Consider the following 20,161-nt stretch of genomic DNA (forward strand, 5'->3'; position numbering starts at 1 on the left):
AAACATTTGATTGAAAAATATTAGAAATTTGTGATTCAATATGAATTAGAGAAGCCTTTATCTTTTATTTAAAGAATTTACTCCACCTATTTATCTTAGCTTTTAAATTATTTATGTTGTTTGAAAATTGTAACATATAGGGAGTGTTCTCATCATCTAAAAGATGTGTCCAAGAGTCCTTCACTAGGTTTATAAATTATGCTTGTTTTAACCATGAACTATTCAATTTAAAAGGGGTCAGAGGCTTATCATATTTTGCTTCAATGCAAAGTAAAATAGGGCAGTGGTACAAAATACCGCCGAATTTGACTCATGATTTGAGTTAGACATTCTGAGAGAGGATGGATTCTGAAATAAAGAACCTATAAAGTCTTTTTGTAATAGTGCTTTCCCTCAAGTGCATATTCTTTCAAGTGGGAGAAAGGTTTAGCAGTGAGGCATCGACCAAACACATGGTTTCAAAATAATGACAAAAGTAAGTTTCTAAAGGGTTGGCCCTGGGAAGTGACCTTGTTGTAACCTGTTGATGGTACTGGACCTGCCAACATCAGGGGATCTCCCCGGTATGAAGTCCCAACTAGATCTCACATATTTTGGTGTAGGAGTCCCATCCAGTACGATGGCTCGATTGCCATTATCTTAAAGATTTGCCTCAACTCTTACTTGTTAGCACAAGAGAGTGGTATGCATTGTCTTTCGAGAACTGAGGTTCACGTGCCTAGTGAGTGTAAGTGTCACTTGTGTCAATGGTTCTTTCACCATAGAGGGAGAGGGTGGGAGTGAGTCCCAAGTCAGTTGGGAGAAGTCCCAACTTTTCTAGGAATGCACAACACAATAGGACATGCACAACTTCTGGTGGAACAGTCCACACGGATGCGACAGTCACAACACACAAGGGAAGATAACACGTATAACACTCAGCAGATTAGTTCGCGCGAGTACAATGGTTGTTATAGCAAGTTCCATGTGAAAGGTTTGTCTAATGTCCAGGAGAGTAGTCTACACGGGCGAGACAACATTAACAACATATACAACACATTTTCATTAACAGATTATGTATTACAACAAGTGAAATAGTTCAAGTGTTCAACACAGGTTAAAGCAACATGCATTACAAGTGTTCAAGATTAGTCTTACAACAGTTACAATACATGTGTGAAAATGTGTTGGCCTGTTAGCAAGCTTCTGAATTAAGCGAAAGTTCCAAGACACATCGTTACACCATACATCACTAACCTTGAGCGCAGGGTGTTGGAGCCACTACTTACTCGTTAAAGAAAACATTATAGACTCTCTTGGCTATGTGGGAGGAGCTGAGGTGAAAATTCCTATACATGTACAAATGAGGGGGTATTTATAGCCAAGGGAGAAACTGACACTTGTGGTTGTTTGACTACCCTCATGACTATTTGACTTCCATAACTTTTCAACTTTACATGACTCTTTGTACAAAAAGTGGGTCTCTTGGACTTCCACGTTACATTACATTGTTTGACAACATGGCCCATAGTAGAGATGTGGGCGACATGACTCATGACATGACTCGACATGACAGTGCTGGTACATTCGTTCCGCTGCTAGAGTGCATGTCGAGTTGTAGTGCTGCTGGGTGATGGACGTCTTCATGGTGTGTCACAGCTGCACCTCCGCATGGAAAGGTGCGCGGAGTATTCGATGGTCATTGGTTCACTTGATGTTTCTTTGGCACATTGCTCCTTGCTTATATGTTGGAAGGCTTGACAAGTTCATCTGCTCGCAAAAGGTGCATGTTCATCTGTTCGTCTATTCGTGAGCACATCTTGCATGTTTGCTTGTTCGTCCATCTGCGAACACATCTTTGCATGATCATCCATTCACGAGCACATATCTTCACATGCATCGTTCGTTCTTCTGTTGGTGGACCTGTCCTTCTACATGTGCTCCCTTCGTTCATCCCGTTCATCGTCACGCCATGTTTGTTAGTATACCTGTACCTGCAGTCACTCATGACAAGACAACATCAAATGTAAAAACCTCCTAGTCTACCATGACACATGATCATTTCTGATGCAGGTGACTAGGAGAAGCAGCAAGGTTTCAAGGTGGGATGGTGGCTTCGGGTACTGCTGATGAAAACTGTGCAAGAGTCACTGGGTGATGAAGATGGACAATTTGAGTTGACAATGACTGTCCGTGAGGTTTAGCATGGTTGGAAGGCAAAATTCCGCAAATTTTGGGAGGGACAGTTTGGACTGCAGGAAGGCAAGTCAGACAAAATCTATGCATTTTCCAGAATGAGCGGGTAGCTGGGGCTTGACAGCAAAATTTGCACAATTTTATGGAGGAACAGGTTGGGCTGCATCGAGGATCAGCAGGCAGGAATTGCGCAATTTTTTGGGGGACTTGGCTGGGAGCCTGGCAGCAGAAACTGTACAATTCCCAAGGGGAACTGGCAGTCAGTTGGTCAAGTCACTGGCATAAAAAACCACGCAATTACCAAGGGGAACTGGAAGTCAGTTGGTCGAGTTCTTGGCAGCAGAAACTTCACAATTCCTGGAAAGAACTGGCAGTCTCCTGTTGGGAGATGTTGGTGAGAGAAACTGCACTGAGGTTGGGAGGCTAGCCTGCTGACCATCTCTGCACAATTTTTGAGCTGAGTGAACTACTGGGCAGCAGAGGGATTTCTCATGAAAACTGTGCAATTTTCTGGATGAGAAGCCAGTCAACTGTCAAGAGGACTGGCTGGAAAAACTGCGCAATTTTCTGAGGGAGACAGGGACGAGCAATGGATGTCTATCTGACCTGTCTGTGCAATTTTCCCAGCCAGCGGAGCAGGAAAGGTTTGCAACTTCTATGCAAATTTTGAGGGGAATGAGTCCCAGGGTGGCTACTGTGTCAAATCCTCTGATCGACTAGCTTGAAGGCTGATTGATATGCTTGCGAGCAATGCAACTTGAAATGACTTGCTTGATGCTTCTACGTTGTTCTGGGTGACAGTCGATCGAGTCGATGGCGGGGTGATGTTTCGGCTGTCAGAGGGGAGTCTGATCGTAAAAAATTTAGCAAAATGACTAAGTGTGTGAATAAGTGAAATATGCACATGTGATCTTGCAAACACACACCAACATGACCTGACGATGATATGACCCAAACCATCCAGACACACATGCTCAACATGACTGAGCGATGGTGTGAGTGACAAGTGCAAAAATTGTGATTGATTGTTTATCAATCGTGACAATGCTTGTGCGACAGTGAGTGTGACTCAGTGTGTGAGTGGAACAGATGCTTTCATAGTGAACACAACATGTACACACGAAGCGAAGACCTTGAGCTTGACTAGAACATGGTCGCAAGCATGACTTTGATACCAACATGCAAAAACTTGGATGAAATGAACAAGAAAGGTGGATGCAAAGACTCACACAGGCTCACGGAGTGAACCCGAGTGTGTGTAGTCATCAAGTGAAACTCTCAAGGGAGGCTCCGAAATTGGGTGCAGGCCAAAATTTTGGAGGGTGGTTGTAGTCGCTACAACACTTGGTGACACACTAGTAGAACTCCAGCTTCTCTATTTTGGTTCATTGATAGCACAGGGCCTTGGTCTCTCGGGGAGTATTGAATCGTTATGCGGGTTACTTCGGCTTCCCCACTTACCCCATGGACATACATGGTTCACCTTTTTCCAATTCAGTCAAACACAATCAAAAGTTCAACTTGATCACAGTGTTTTGAATCCAGGAAGGGTAGTTTACCTCGCGAGTTGAAAACTTTTAGAGTATGAGTTTTCATCTCTGGTGTTTCTCCGCTGCCAACAGGCCTGGACAATACCTCGGGGGAGTCATGCAGGAACACACACATTGCTCCACTACCAGTGAGCATGGTCAATACCCTGGTGGAGTTGCATGCTTCACCTCTCTGTGCAGGAAGCCTTTCTCTTCTTTTTCCTTTGTATTTTTTAAAGAGGAATGTGCATAGGCACTTATTTATTTTTGGGGCGGAAGAGGGATCCTGACTTATTGAGACCAGAAGAGGTTGTTCCTTCAGAGAAGCATGTAAGACCTCTGACATAGGTTTTCCCGTTTAGATTTTCCCCTTCTCCGTTTCCACTAGTTGGATGATCTTGAACACACAGAGCAGAAAGTTGAGTACAGACATGAGGCTTCCCAATGTGGACACAGGTTCATGGTTGGAAAAAACCTTCCCTTGATGCATACGGTTCGTATTTTTCGTCAATATTTCATTGGCCGAAAGTTACAACTAAGCATAGAGAAGATAGACACAAGACTGGCCAAGTCCTGCAGTGTCACAAGTCTCTTCAAATTTCAGCCACATACTCTATTCAAAAGCCAGAATGTAGTAGTTGGCAACACTTATTTCCGGAAACAAAAATATTAAGGTATTAAGGAAACAAAACAAACGAAAACAAAAATAGTAAGCAAAGCAAACAAAGTGAAAACAAAAGCAAGCAAGAAAAGGAACCAAGTCAGCAAGCAAACAAACATGCAAACCAGAAAGCAAAGACAAGCGAAAAAGCAAACACTACTCCTAATCCTACGTTAAACAGTCAGGGTTACATGAAATGAAATTTCCAATGAAACCATTATAGGCGTACCCGACCTGCAGTCACAAAGATACGAGCGATTAAAACAGTCAAATATAGTTGTTGGAAGGACCTGCATTCCCTATTTAACTTATCGCTCAGATTTGATCTTCAACTTGTCCTGACGATGAACCACACTGGTTGGTTCGAAACGCGTCGACAAATGATTTTTTATGTGATTTTGCCGAAAACATTCTCACAAAAAATAGTGTGCAACAGAAAATGAAAAAACTTGAGAAAATTGCACACGAGAGAGAAGGTCTCGCCTGTGGGTGGAAGAATGTGTCAAAACCACCCAACACACATGCTTACCTCTTCTGTGACTACTGTTTTTCAACAAACATCGAAGGCCTCTTGTGAGTGTGTGTTGTTCTGCACCAAGTTTCTCAACAAGTGCGAGGAAGGACTGAAGCTTGTTACCTGCAACATGACTTGCCAAGTAAGATTGTTCCAGCCATTTAGTGATTGGATCATAAAATTCATGATGGATATTTTGAAAGATTCGTGATCTTTGAGAAAATGGATTCCTGATTCGAGAGAGGGGATCATGGTGGGAATCTGATATGGATAGATAGATTTGGTCATTCTCATCAGTCATGTCAAGACAGTGAGGGCTTGCCATAGCCATCAGTGTAGGCCGAAGTGCCTCACTTGCTTGACAAAAGTCTAAGAAGAAAGATGTTACATGGTGAAGATCATAGTGCATGAAGTGACTGTCATTGGATCTATTTTTGGGACAATGAGAAACTACATGACAACCACCCAAGATAGAAGATAAATTATACTAGTCGGCCAAGATGTCGGATTCCCAGTTTGACATGAACAAAGAAAACTTTTGAACAATCGTGCGAACGCTCTGAATGAGGGAACCAAGTTCGTTGTGCGCTAGGCATGATAGAACACCCACTTGCAATTGGTGAAAAAGTGCAAAGGCATCATGGTCATCACAGAAATGTAGAAAGGATGCCGACACTGTGAATGTGTGAAACTGGTTAGGGTGTGGTGAAATGAGAGTAACTTGATTTGTGCAATAGGTTATGCGCTCGTCATCACATAGGGAGATTGCTAGTGTGATGAGTGGGTAGATTTGACATGAAAAATTTGCAAAAATACCAAGGAGATGATTACGAGAGAGAACATCTGATAAGTGTGATTCCAGATAGAGATAGTCTTTGAGATGATCAACTTCACTGTCCCATGATTGGATGAGGGATGGACACTCCCAACCCGAATTGGATGTAAGAGAGGTGCATGAAGACAGACATGTTGTAATGGACTCGTGGATTTGATCATTAGAGAAAATCTGAAATTTTGAAATATCATACCCTGAATAGTAAATATTCTTTACATGGGGATCCACGTCGAGTGCAACCATGCAGATAGATGGATTGTGTGTGAGAAACGAGATCTGATTTGGTTTGACGGGCTTACCAGAGTTGCAAGGTCCTGACATAACCATCAACAGACGTTGAAGTGCCTTGACTCTCTGGCACGTCCTAGAACTTTCTAGAATTGAAAAATTGCATTTTGGGATGTGAACCAGATCATGCATGGCTTGAGGATGGTTGTTTTTTACTGATTTCAAAACTTCTCTTAGGATGACAACCATCTATGTCACAAGCTTCATCAAAATTTTCAGCAAGCTGACTTGACGAGTTGTCTTCTTGCAACACACAAGATGATGATGAGTGGGAAGAGTTTTGTGTGTTGAGACTATTTTCATCATGGATAACCTCATTGTGTTATGTCGATCGAGGATATAACTCAGAAGATGAAGAAGAAAGAGAATGTGGAGTGTCTCCGACGCATGTTGATGTGCTGTGAATGATAGGACACACAGGCAAATGAGGTGCAGAGGAAGATTCGATATGGATGTCTGCTTTGACCGGTGCACATTCCAGATCTGAGTTAGAGTGAACATGAGATGACAATAGATCATATGATGTGCTCAAGCGTTCATCACAACATACGGAAGCATGGGAGTGATGACATCCCAAGACTAGAGGTTGATTGAAAGAATTTATTGTGCATGATGTTTCACCAATATTCGCGGATCGAGGATTGATCAAGAATGGAAGCTCAATGTTTTGATAGGAATTGATTGTGTCTTCATCGTCCTGCTCCTCCACTTTTATGATGAGACTACCTTTCTCATCACTGCAACTTGAGCCAGCAACTCGAGAATTAGAGAGTGCGCGTAGCTATCTTGTGAAGTAGATCACTCACGTGAGTCATGGTGCAAGGAGTCATGGCTTGTAGATGATGGAGGATGGTAGAGATGCAAATTAGACTCAAGAGTTGGGTTAGGAATGGTGATGACCTCTTGCAGAATGGAGGGATGAGTTTTCGCTATAGGATTTCCTAAACATTCTAGAATTTCTTCCGTTGGGGTGGGAGACAGTTGAGCAGATGGACTGGGAACATGCTGCACATATTTCTCAGCTTTGCAACCGCTGCGAGGGGGGACCTACTGCACAGATTTCTTAGTTTTACGGTTGCTGCGAGGGGGCACCCTCTTCGAGACATGAGGTGTCTCGTGATCCGCAAGATTTGAGGAAAAAGGGAAATCAGGAAGTTCATCGTTACAAGACACATGAGCTACGCATTTCAACTCTTGGCTCATGAAGTCAAGTTCCACAAACTGCTTAGGAATTTCGTGACATAGGTGAAGGAAGCGGGTAGCAAAGTCCTCAACTGATTCACCGGGCTTCATTCTTAAATGAGAGATTCTTTCATAGATATCTTGGTGGTCACACTCATCAAAGGCTTGATGGAGCTCCTTGAGGAAGGTGAGAAGAGAATGGATGGAAGCAGGTGGTAGGGTATGACACCACTGATTAGCATGACCTTCAAGGGTGAGGAAGAAGAGTATGCAAACAAGCTCATTACTATCTATTTCATGAGATTCAAAGAAATGAAGAAAATTAAAAATGTGCTCAGTTACGGACATTCTGTCCTCACGACCAAACTTTAACAAGGACAAGTGATCGAGAAGCCCATCGGGAATTGATAACTGATTAAGGGAGAAATGAGAGAAACACCCCAGAAGCATGAATTATGTATTATTCATAGGGTAAGAGATTCAACCCAAATGTATGGGCTCAGCTTGTCATCTGGCCCTCCTTCTAGCGCTAGAATGTTGACGGTGCTGGACCCCAACATTAGGGGATCTCCCTGGCATGAAGTCCCAACTAGACCTCACACAGTTTGGTGTAGGAGTCCCATCCGATACAATGGCATGGTTTCCATTATCTTAAAGATTTTCCTCAACTCTTGCTTGTCAGCATGGGAGAGTGGTTTTCTTTGTCTTCCAGGAACTGAGGTTCGAGTGCCTAGTGAGTGTAAGTGTCACTTGTGTCAATGGTTCTTTCACCGTAGAGGGAGAGGGTGGGAGTGAGTCTCAAGTTGGTTGGGAGAAGTCCCAACTCTGCTAGGGACACACAACACAATAGGACATGTGCAGCTTCTGGCAGAATAGCCCACACGGATGCGACAGTCACAACACACAAGGGAAGATAACACGTATAACACTTAGTGGATTAGTCCGCACGAGTACAACAGTTGTTATAGCAAGTTCCATGTGAAAGGTCTGTCTGATGTCCGGGAGAGTAGTCTACACGGGCGATACAACGTTAACAACATATACAACACATTTTCATTAATAGATTATGTATTAAAAAAAGTGAAATAGTTCAAGTGTTCAACACAGGTTAAAGCAACATGCATTACAAGTGTTCAATATTAGTCTTACAACAATTACAATACATGTGTGAAAATGTGCTGGCCTATTAGCAGACTTCTGAATTAAGTGAAAGTTCCAAGACACATCATTACGCCATACATCACTAACCTCGAGCGCGGGGCGTTGGAGCCACTACTTACTCCTCAAAGAAAAGATTACAGACTCTCTTGGCTATGTGGGAGGAGCTGAGGCGAAAAGTTCTTTGCATGTACAAATGAGGGGGTATTTATATCCAAGGGCGAAACTAACCCTTGTGGTTGTTCGACTACCCCACGACTACCCACATGATTGTTTGACTTCCATGACTTTTCGACTTTACATGACTCAGTGTACAACACGTGGGTCTCTTGAACTTCCATGTTACATTACATTGTTTGACAACATGGCCCATGGTAGATATTTCAGTGACATGACTCGATATGACAGTGCTGGTACATTCATGTTGCTGCTAGAGTGCATGTCGAGCTGCAGTGCTGCTAGGTGATGGATGTCTTCATGGTGTGTCACAGCTTCACCTCCGCATGGCAAGGTGCACAATGTCTTCAATGGTCGTTAGTTCGCTTGATGTTACTTTGGCACATTGCTCCTTGCTTGTATGTTGGAAGGCTTGACAGGTTCATCTACTCGTGAAAGGTGCATGTTCTTCCATTCGTCTTTCTGTGAGCACATCCTGCATGTTTGCTCATCCATCTATCCGTGAACACATCCTTGCTTGATCATCTATTTGCGAGCACATCTCTTCACATGCATCGTTCATTCGTCTGTTGGTGGACCTGTCCTTCTGCATGTGCTCCCTTCGTTCATCTCGTTCGTCTTCGTGCCATGTTTGTTAGTATACTTGTACCTGCAGTCACTCATGATGAGACGACATCAAATCTAAAGACCTCCTAGTCTACCATGACACATGATCATTTCGAATGCAGGTGACCAGGAGAAGCAACAAGGCTGTGAGGTTGGATGATAGCTTCAGGTACTGCTGATGGAAACTGTGCAAGAGTCATTGGGTGATGAAGATGGGAAATTTGAGTTGACAGTGACTTTCCGCGAGGTCTAGCTCGGCTGGAGGGAAAAACTAACAAAGTTTGGGAGGGACAGAATGAGTTGTAGGAAGGAAAGGCAAATCGAATCTGTGCATTTTCTAGAATGAGCGAGCAACCGGGGCTTGACACCAAAATTTTGTGCAATTTTCTGGAGGAACAGGCAGGGCTGCATGGAGGATCAACAGGCAGAAATTGCGCAGTCTTTTGGAGGAACTGGCCGGGAACCTGGCAACAGAAACTGCGCAATTCCCAAGGGGAACTGGCAGTTAACTGGTCGGGTCACTGGTAGTAGAAACTAAGCAATTCCTAAGGGGAACTAGCAGTCAGCTAGCTGGGTGCTTGGCAATAGAAACTACGCAATTCCTGAAGGGAATTGGTAGTCTACTGCTAGGAGCTGATGGCAAGAGAAACTGCACTGAGGTTGGGAAGTCGGCCTGCTGATTATATCTGTGTAATTTTTGAGCTGAGCAGACTGCTGGGCAGCAGAGGGCCTGCTCATGAAAACTACGCAATTTTCTTGATGAGCAGCCAGTCGACTGTCGGGAGGATTGCCTGGAAAAACTGTGCAATTTTCTGAGGGAGACAGGGACGGGCACTGGGTGTCTATCTGACCTGTCTGCACAATTTTCCCAACCAGTGAAGCAGGCAAGGTCGGCAACTTCTGCGAAAATTTTGAGGGGAATGAGTCTCAGGGTGGCTGTCGGGTCAAATCCTTTGATCGACCAACTTGAAGGCTGATTGATATGCTTGTGGGTAGCGCAGATTAAAATGACTTGCTTGAAGCTTCTGCATTGTTCTGGGTGATAGTCGATTGAGTCGATGGCAGGTGATGGTCCAGCTGTCAGAGGGGATTCTGTTCGTCGAAACTCAATGAAATGACTAAGTATGTGAATGAGTGAAAGATGCACATGTGATCTTGCAAACACACACCAACATGACTTGATGACAAGATGGCCTAAACCATCCAGACGCACATGCTCAAAATGACTGACTGACGGTGTGAGTGACAAGCACAACACTTGTGATGGATCGTTGATCGACCGTGACAACGCTTGTGCGACAGTGAGTGTGACTCCGTGTGTGAGTGTGGTAGATGCTTTCATAGCAAACACAACATCTACACACGAAGCGAAGACCTTGAGCATGACCAGAACACGAGCGTAAGCATGACTTCGATACCAACATGCAAAAACTTGGATGAAAGCATGACTTCGATATCAACATGCAAAAACTTGGATGAAATGAACAAGCAAGGCGGATGCAAAGAGTCACACGGGCTAACGGAGTGAACCCGAGTGCGTTTAGTCATCAAGTGAAACTCTCAAGGGAGGCTTCGAAATTGGGTGTAGGCCAAAATTTTGGAGGGTGGTTGTAGCCGCTACAACATAACCCTAGGGACAACCTCTGGTTGAGAGGAGGCCAGTGCCTAGGACATCTATTCAAAATAAATGAAAATATTTTCTTTTAAAACTGCAAATATCATTGCCCAAAGATATTTCCTTGAGGTGTAATGTGATTTCAACTCTTGGAAAAGATACCAAACCCTTCAATATGGCCAATATGTTTGTGACTACAATTTACTAAGGTTGTAGTATGGTAGGGAGGAATTCCGAGAATAAATATTCAGTGTAGAGGGCTGAGATAAAATCCTTTACACAAAATCTTAGTAGAAACTATGGAATGAAAGAGAATGAGTTTATGAAAATGTGGATCACTTTTTTAAGGCTTATTTAAGTAAAATTTTATAGGTACTCTCTACTATTATCACAACATTAATAAATTTTTTTATAAAAATAAACCAACAACTTCATTACATATATTTCAATAGAAGAATTAACATAGTGAATGACTTACAAAGATATAAAACACATGCTATAGCCAACACACATGTGGAATCACTTGAAAACTTTTATTAATTATCCAAGAAAAAATTTATCACATTAGAAAACAAAACATATGATCTCTAGGGAAAAATTCGGAACCCATCTCTTGGTCCCTCTGTCTTCTTTTAAAAAATGTTACATCTAAAAATAATTATGAGTAATTGTCAACTGCTTTAACTAGCTATTAACTATTCTTAACTATTTGAGTTACTTTAAAACACCTGAAAATTATTACAAAGTTACAAAATGAAATTATTTCAATTTCTCAAAATAAAATTCATTTAGACTTTTGGGACTCTTGTTCTTTTGATATTTTTGCTTCACTTGATGTAGCCCCAGGTTCTACCACTCGAAAGTTCAATTGAATGGAAAGATTATGACACTTTTTCCAAAGTGCTAGATCAAGAACTGGACATTGGAGCATTCTACCATAAGCCATCTTTAGATTTGCCAGCTTAGCATAGTTTGGCTTGTCTGTAAATAAAGTTTTAATTTGCCAAAGAAACTGGAAATATCTTTGCAGATAATTTACTATTGTTGAGCCCTTCAAAACTACAATTTTCTCATGTGTTGAATTGATTTTTCTTTTGGCATCTACTAAAAGTGTTTCATACTGCTCCCATGAAATAAGGCTTCCTTGTCGATCCTAGTAGGTTGGTAGTCTTGCTCTAATTCTTTTATCAAATTTGGAATTGAAAGATGCAACTGATTCTTTGACTTCTTCCAATCTGTTCTCTGCTTGTTTCTTGTATATATTCCTCTGAACCATCTTACTTATTTCCAACACTACAGATGCACTATCTAAAATATCCACAACTCTTAGCTCTTGGGGGATTTGGCATTCAAATAATCAATAATTTTCTTTGCTATCTATGTGCTTTCATGTGTTTGGTTTTTGTTTGTATGAATAATCATTTAAGAGGATCTAATCATGGCTTTTGCTTCTGCAATAACATTCATATGCTCCCAAACTGCTCAAATTTGTTGAATTTTATTGTCCCATATAATATTCCTTGCTTGAACCAAAGACATATTCCCTTTGAGTTTCTCCTTCAGCTCCTTTATTTCCTCACATGTTGACTGATATTTAGCATTAGATTGACTGTCATTCTCCCTTGACACATTAAGTTGTCTTTCTTTATGTTTCAATTGTTCCTCAGTATCATTTGGGCTTTTTTGCAGCTTCATTAGTTCATCCTCTGAGATCTTTAATTCAATCATGACCTCATTTAGCTTTTTTGTTGGATCCTCTAAGTCAGTTGGCACTACCACAATGCATAAATGCTTGTCTATCTTTTGTTATAGGTCTTCATTTTGTTGCTTGAGGATTTCAATCTCTTGGTTTCTATCCAATAGTTTATATGTCAAAATTTCCCTTTCTTCTTCTATCTAAGCTAGTTTAGGTGTTGCAACATGCTCTATTGTAGAAATTTTTAATTTCTTCCTCAACGTTTGAACTTGTGACTTTATACTTTCTATCAATGCCTGAATGGTTGCTCTATCTTTAGGATTCGCTCCAAGTTTAATAATTGACTTTTTGAATTCTTCATTTTGAGTGTGGAGGGCTCTAGAATTTTCCTTCTCTTATTTAAACTGATATATCACCTCCTCCAAGAGTGCCTATGATTTATTAGATGGAAAATAAGTCCCACTAAGATCACTATAGATTAATCCTCTTGTTTTTCTATGCTGATTGATCTTGTCAGGCAGAGGAATGTCTTTAGTATTTACAAATAAATTTAAAGTCTTGAAATCTATGCCTGAGGAAAGGGATTGAGACACTGGATGAGTAAGTGATAGCTTCAATTGATACCTCTCAAGATCCATGGCTGACAAGAATCTAGTTTGATAATTAGAGACAAAATTGGCTTTCAAATGTGTCATAACATTACTTCTCCTCAATCTATTGAAATTTCTTCTTCAAAGCATTAAGGGAAGACAACTCCTCTTCAATAGGATTTGGAGATGAGGATGATAATCTTATATCTCCCAGTTTCACTTGAAATCCTATTTCACTTGAAGGCCTTTCTATCAACTGTGAAGCTCCTACCTCTCCTCCTTGAGTTTTAGCTTTTTTACTGGATTGTGAAATTTCAATATGAATATTCATAAATTCTAGAGAATTTATTTTCAAACCTTTTTCTTTTGGAAGAAGAGTTTCTGCATTTATACTTTGTTGTGATTCCTTCGTACCAAAATTTGATCATTTTTATATCTCTATTCTTACCTCATGGGTGAATGGAGCACAAGTTATTTCCATCCTTCTTTTGAACATTACTTGATGTGGTCATAGTTCCATTTTTCGCCTTGCTCAAAATCCAATTCTTACATAATTTTCTCAACTTCTTTTGTAGCCTATCTATTGTTCACGATAAAAGGACTCACTGTTCTAAGTAACTCAAATAGGAAGTCTTTCCAAGTTGGAACAAAATGGAGCTAGTACACATTTAGACTTTGTTCGATAAACTCCAAAGCAAAAATTCTCATAGGTGTGAATACAAGCAACTTGTAAGGTGGAATTTCTGCACCATATAGCCTTATTTCCAAACAATCCTTGAAAATGTTCCAATCACCAACTTTGAAATCTCTACTTAATTGCAACTTCTTGTGGAAGAATTCTAGGAGTAGGAAGATTATTTATAATCTTGTATACAACTAACATAAAAGAAGATATATAATGGGAGAAGCCTTCATTATTCTCTTTCCTTCTAACAATATACATCCAATTAACAACTGACTATTTTTTTTATTAGGATCAACAATATTGACCCCAAGTCAACAAACTGATCAACATGGGTGTATAGGAAAAGATAGACTAACAAAGATGGGTATCTAAAACATCCAGTAATGCTAAAATTATGAAATTGAAGATTGATAGAATATTCGGAGTAGGTAGGAATGTCTAGCACACTATTTGGCTATATAATTAAATGGGCAAACCCTAGAGACTGGAAATTAATAGTTCTTGTATCATCCTTCCCCAATATGCCCATAATAACTAAAATAATTGTCTTGCCATCTTCTAAGAATAGGGCGATGGGAAACTCAGTGGTAGTTGGAGGAAGAGCATAATCAAAAGGAAAAATAAGTCTAAAAAACTTCTCTTTTTCTTCTCCAAAAAGATTCTGATAGGTAGATAAAACGGAATAATCGGTAAATGTTGTGTAGTTATCAGGCTTAGGGAAGTTTAGAGCTTGGCAGATAAACTGAGAAAAAACTTGGAAAATATTTTTGCCCACGGAGTTCATGACGAAATTTCATTGAGGATACAAAGAAGTAATCCAATTAATGAATTCTAGGAAAGGATAAGTATGAGGAATAATGGCAATACCAAGACTATACTTTATTACACGAAGAGGGACCTATGACTCAACTTGACTGATGAATAGGTTTCGTCGGACTTCCATAAGGTTTAGTGAACAAACAAGGATAAAAATGTCCCTCTTTGTGTCCATTATAGGAATGTGTGTTGTCAATGCAGTCAAAATAGTTTTCTTGGCCATTTTAGATTTTATCATTTTAATTAAAAATGGAGGAGATTAAGTAATATTATTACCTAGATACTTTAGGAGAATGGTGCTATAATTATGGGCCAAGAACGTGAGTGAACACATCTGAATTGATAAGTTTGTAATAGGATGGAGAAGAGTTTTATTTGACGATGAGGCGAGAAATGAAGTGATGAGGATATGGACAAAAAACTAAAGAAAAAATGAGGTGGAAAACTACATGAACATGAAATATGACGTGGGGATGAAAGGTGGTGTGGGAGTGTGAGTTGGCTTGCCTGTTGCATGCTCTCTTGTTGTTGTGAGTGGTTTCAATGAAAACCGTTTTCCGCCCTCAGGGGCTCCCATGCTGGTGAGTGGTGTTCTTTTAAGTGATAGTGGGGAAGATCTCAGCCGCAGATCTCCCCAACGATTTTTCTGAGAAACAACCCCTTGGACGCTCCTTCCCACATAACTATCGATTTGTTGATGTTGTCGAGTTTTAATATGGGCACAACTTGATCCAAGAATAAGGTGATGTGTTTGTGGCATGCACAAATCCTCGGTCGCTACGTACATTTGTGGGGTGGCCCACCCTTATATATATATAGTCGTGTTCTACTTTATAAGGTTTAGGCCCACAATGTTAGGCATACATCGAAATATAACACAAAAGCCTTATAAGAGTTTAACAATACATTGGTAAAATGAGTCCTTATATCTTGTTTTTTTTCACACACACACACACACACATATATATCTTTTGCAAGCCAAAAATGAAAAGTGGCCACAACAAACCCCATATGATCCAAATTTATGAAGGGAACGAAATGAAATATGGATTTAAAACCAGAACATAGAGATATAGTGAGACTTGACTTTAATTAATAAATGGAAAATTCTGAAACTGTATACATGTAGAATCAAAGAAAACTAGCTTGAACAATGGTATCTTATCTCTGAGAAGAGATGTGATGGACACATGCCTTCTTGAACTATGTTACAATGAGGATCTGTTGGGCCTCCAATTTGTCATAATTTTGTTGATGAAACCATTCATTTTCGCATCATTCCATTCATCCATTATCATCGTTTTTAACCATATTTCTTCATAAATGCACCAAATTCCTGCATACATGTTTACATGGTTTATTATTATTATTTCCATTATTTTTAATGAATTAAGAAGAGTTTTGCATAGTTTTAACTAATGACAGTTTAATAGGTTCAAGTTGATGCAAATTTGTCAAGTTTCTGTAGCTACCTCCATGGTTGAGGCAGTATCACCACTCTAGAATGAAATTTGACACATGGACATTATTTCTAGAAGCTCCAATATGGATTGTGATTGGTCAAAATCCACCCAACTCGCACATGTGGACCTTTAGGCAAAGATCAAGGCAAAATCACAACAGTTTAGACCAATCAACTTAAAACGAGTTTTTGAGTAACTGAAAGTGAATCTTAGAAAACAAAAACATGGGTTTTGTTCATAACGGGCGCAATTAAGTTCACCATGAGCAATTTTCTCAAATTCGTTACCATTTGAGATATTTTTGAAGATATTTGGAGCCTTATTTTGTAGATTATGTGGATATACAGTTTTTCAAATTGTCATTTAATACATAGTCAACAAATAAGTTGGAATGGACTGTGATTCATCAAATTCATGGCAACCAAGTGTCCATTCAGTTCTGATCTTTAGCCATATGAATCTCCATGAAGTTACATTGTAATCACTATATAAACACTCCATTGAAGCAAAGGAGAAGGTTAATTTTTGATATGCAACTGTAATGTTTTGAAACTCTGTTTTTACTCTGTTAATGAAGAAGACATCTTGAAGTTCCAATGTTGAAGTTCCAATGCGTGGTTGACTAATCGTTTAAATCTTTTTAACCACCTGTTTGTGGAGGGCCCCTGCAAACAACGAAGGTTTTACATTTGCTTGTTTTCTGTTTATTAATTGCTATAGTTTTTGTTGAGTTTATTTACCATTTGATGTAGTTTCATCTAAACATTTAATATAGCTTCAATTGTCTTTCAATTCAGTCATTTACATGCTTTCTCTGATCACAATATTTAGTCATTTATATGCTTTCTTAGACATAATCATTTACATGCTTTCCTTCCATCAATTGTTACAGTGATTTAAATTATGTTCACATGTTTTTCCTTCATCATTCTCAGGTAGATAGGATTGATAGATGCAAAGTAATAAATTTTATCATAGAATGCTTCATAGTTTCCTTTCAACATAATGAGTGAATTTCCTTTCAGCATAATTGTTAAAATTGGCAACCAGGGCAAAACTTCATGTGGGTCATCTTATTCATGGATGATAATATTTTTATTAGATTCCTCTCGTCAAGAGGTGTAGGATTGATATAATGATCATCCGATTCCGATAAATATTCATGGAGATATGAATTTATTTTGATTATGGAATTATTATCAAGCCGACCTACAACTCATGTAGGCTCAGAAGCCCAAGAGTCGCATCTATTCAAACACCAACGTTGTGTAAATATAGGAGGACTTTTCCTCATTTGGACTCACACATATCATCACATCTCTCTCTCTCTCTACTGCGTAGAAAAGAGTCTCTTCTCTACTACGCAGAAATGGGTCTCTCTCTCTCACATGTGAAGCCGAAAGTTGCCGAAACTGAAGCTGCAATTGCAGAAGTAAAGATTGACCTAAGTGGACTAGAATATCTCCTCATCTGAACTGCATTGTAGGTTCATCTTAACCTCCTCTGAAAGCCGCAACTTTTGGTGGTGGAATCAAGTCAATCCGACGGACAGTTTGCAAGATATCGACTGCCCTAGTTTGAAGGAAGCTGCCGAAACTGAAGCTGCAACTGCAGAAGTAAAGATTGAACTGCGTGGACTAGAAGATCTCCTCATCTGAATTGTGTTGTAGGTTCATCTGAACCTCCTCAGAAAGGCACAACTTTTGGTGGTGGAATCAAGTCAATCCGATGGACGGTTTGCAAGATATCGACTGCCCTAGTTTGAAGCCGGAAACTGCTGAAACTGAAGTTGCAACTGCAGAAGTAAAGATTGACCTGCGTTGACTAGAAGATCTCCTCATTTAAACTACAATGTAGGTTCATCTGAACCTCCTCTGGAAGCCGCAAATTTTGGTGGTGGAATCAAGCCGATTCGACGGTCGGTTTGTGAGATATCATCTGCCCTAGTTTGATGATGAAGCCACTAATGCTGATGCTACTGATCTAGCGTTTGCTACTGCTGATATAAATCAGATTTATTGTACTATTTCTCTCTGCTAAATTATTGAAGATAAAATAAGATTTGATCAAAGGGTTTCCCCAGACATTGTGGGGTTTGTCCCTGGCTTGCCGCCACATCTTGTGTCTCTTGTCTTGGCTTGTTTTCTGTCGATCGTTTAATGTTATATCTGCACTTTACTTTATGTATATGTGATTTCTAATCTGTGGAATATAATAAGAAAAAGAAGTAAATTGTTATAAGCATAGAACATACCATAATTTAACATGGTATTGGAGCTGAGGTGAAGACAAAGCCCAAGCAAGAGCAAGAGCAATCACATAAGAGAAGATTGGCAAGGCTATCCTAAAATAACGATGGGGTCCTCAACACTCTTTCCTGCCGAAGACAAGCTCCGTGAGAAAGCTGACTATCACGGATGGAAGATGTCTATCGATCTAACCCTAGAAGATCAAGGAGTGCTGGACCATGTAAGAGGCAATATTGTTAAGCCTCCGTCAAATGCATCCACTGCTATTTGGAACAAATGGAAAAACAGAGAAATCAAAACAAAGAAGATCATCCGGGACTCTATTGACAAGCACTTGGTGGCCTACATCTCTGAACTGGACATCTTCAAGGAAGTCTACGATAGACTGGTGAGTTTATTTAAAGTAAATGATGCAAATCAAGTTTTGTTTCTTAGAAATAAGCTGAAGGAAATTAAGAAGGGTAAAGATGAGAGTATGCAAGCATACTTCTTAAGGATCACTGAAATCAGGAACGATCTCCTATCTATTGGGGAGGCTATCACTGACAGGGGAATGGCACTCACGACTCTTGGAGGATTACCATCCGAATGGTACGTGTTCAGGACTACTCTTCTGAACAATAATGTAATTCCTGGTTTCGAGGAATTAATGGCTAGATGCATTCAAGAAGAAACAAGGGTAGAAGAGCAAGAAATGCCCATGCCTAAAGGTCCTCCTGCTACCTTTTCTTCTCATGCTAAGAAAAGAAATAATTCCGGGACTAAATCAAAAGGAAAGGCTGGACCTAAGGGTGGAAGAAAAGGACGATGTTACATTTGCAATAAAGTAGGTCACTATGTAAGGAGGTGCCCTAATAGAAAGGACTCACACTGGGACGATGATCAAAAAATCCCTTTAATGGCAATCAAAGGAATGACAAATTCAATAGCAAAGGTAAGAGGAGAGCTGAGAATCAAGGAAGAGGAAAAGCATTCAAGAAGGCTAGAAATTCCAGGATGTATTAAATGCACCCGACCTCCGAAAGAACCTGGTGTCCTTCTCGGCAATGGAAGACAAAGGCTACAAGGTAACCTTTAGTGATGGCAAAGTACGTGTATCGAAAAATAATGTTAAAGATGCCTTTACTCTTGGGTTTCATGTTATCAGGTCGATGAAAGTCAGGTAGGTGTCATGTCTTATGACACATCTCTTCAGTCCGAACTTTGGCATCAGAGGTTTTCCCACCTTCATTATAAAGCTCTACCCGGTGTAAGACAAATGGTGACAGGGATGCCCGAATTCCGAGTAGAGAAAGAAGGTGTATGTCCATGATGTGCCAAAGGAAAGCTCAAAAGGGGACCATTCCCCTCAAGCCAAAGCAAGACCTCTGATATATTACAGTTGGTTCACTCAGGCATATCTAAGGCTGGCATTAAGAGGGAGACTACTACACCACATACTCCTGAGCAGAATGGTGTGGCGAAAAGGAAGAACCGTATGATTGTGGAAACTGTCTCTATGGGTAGATGATGTAACAATGCCTGATGTGGAGGAACCCATGGATCTTATTTATCCACCTGAGCCTCCCTCTTCTAGGAAGAGGCCTTCATGGCTTAGGGGGATACTTGATGATGCTGAAGGACATGCTGCACCCCGAGGAACCTTCCGTGAAAGTAAGAAACCTAACAGGTATCAGGGATACCTGACCATCATGAGCACGATCATACAAAATGAGCCTCCATCATTCTCATATGCCATCAAGCATCAAGTATGGAAGGATGCTATGACCAAAGAATATGAGTCTATTATGGAGAATGATGTCTGGGAAGTAGTTCCCAGACCCCAGGACAAGACAATTGTCACTTCTAAATGGCTTTACAAGATAAAGCATGCAGCAAATGAAAGTACGGAAAAGTATAAGGCTCATTTTGTTGCTCGTGCT

The sequence above is a fragment of the Pinus tabuliformis genome, chromosome X (genome assembly GCF_031772625.1).
Source record: "Pinus tabuliformis cultivar Carrire ecotype Pingquan chromosome X, CPIR1, whole genome shotgun sequence".
NCBI lineage: Eukaryota > Viridiplantae > Streptophyta > Pinopsida > Pinales > Pinaceae > Pinus > Pinus tabuliformis.